The following is an 800-nucleotide window of genomic DNA, read 5'->3' as shown; positions in this document are numbered from 1 at the left end:
CAAACTTAACGGATTACGTAAAATGCACAATCAAGGAAGGAAATCCGAGATTGCCCTAACAGACCAGCCTACCGACCGCCATTCAGAGAGCAGACCACGACGTCGCTTCAGGAATTCAGACAGCGTGACTCTGTCCTTTTATCCGGAATCCAATCTATATCCAATCCGTTGTGATGAGATTATACTGTTCTGTTGAATCTGGAATCGGGGAGGAAAATGAAGCCGTCTCCTCTGTTTGAATGGTTCCGTGCTTAATTTTGGTCATAATGTGACGTTAGGGTACACATACTTAACTTTTTTTTCTCTAAATTTGGAACTTGATGTCGTTTTTTTGGAATATTGACTGTTGAATTATTCAAGGCAAATATCATCGTTTTAAAGCATATGATTAGTTGAATGGACTCGAATCGTGATGAAGATATAATGTAATTAGTAATTTTTTCAGCCGTCGTTTTGTAGACAGAAGTTAAAAAAATCGAATGATCCTCAATTAAATGCTAATAAGCTTTAGTAATGCTGGGTACATATTAATACATTTTACGTTTTTAATCAGGGAGTCGCTCTGACTGAATATCTCGATAAATTATAATACTCTCATAATCATATATATATTTTTTTTCTTCGCTTTTTTCTAGTGTTATCAGTAGCAATATATATGTTAAACATCCTTATATGCATCTAGTGTTCAGGAATTTAAACGACAAATTTGTTAGCCATGCCTATTAGCCTTTTTTTCTTTGTTATGTTAATATAAGCGATATATATGCTAATCAGATGCATCTAAAATATAGACATCAACT

At 34.2% G+C, this 800-nt stretch overlaps 1 protein-coding gene across 1 annotated transcript in view; it reads left to right on the top strand.

The window, feature by feature from the left end:
* LOC119593641 (relaxin receptor 1-like) overlaps positions 1-800 on the top strand; it is a gene marked incomplete in the record, with an annotated part of 42,684 nt that overhangs the window by 14,194 nt on the left and 27,690 nt on the right.

Source organism: Penaeus monodon, chromosome 32 (genome assembly GCF_015228065.2).
Source record: "Penaeus monodon isolate SGIC_2016 chromosome 32, NSTDA_Pmon_1, whole genome shotgun sequence".
NCBI lineage: Eukaryota > Metazoa > Arthropoda > Malacostraca > Decapoda > Penaeidae > Penaeus > Penaeus monodon.
This window is presented reverse-complemented; position numbering and strand designations above follow the sequence as displayed.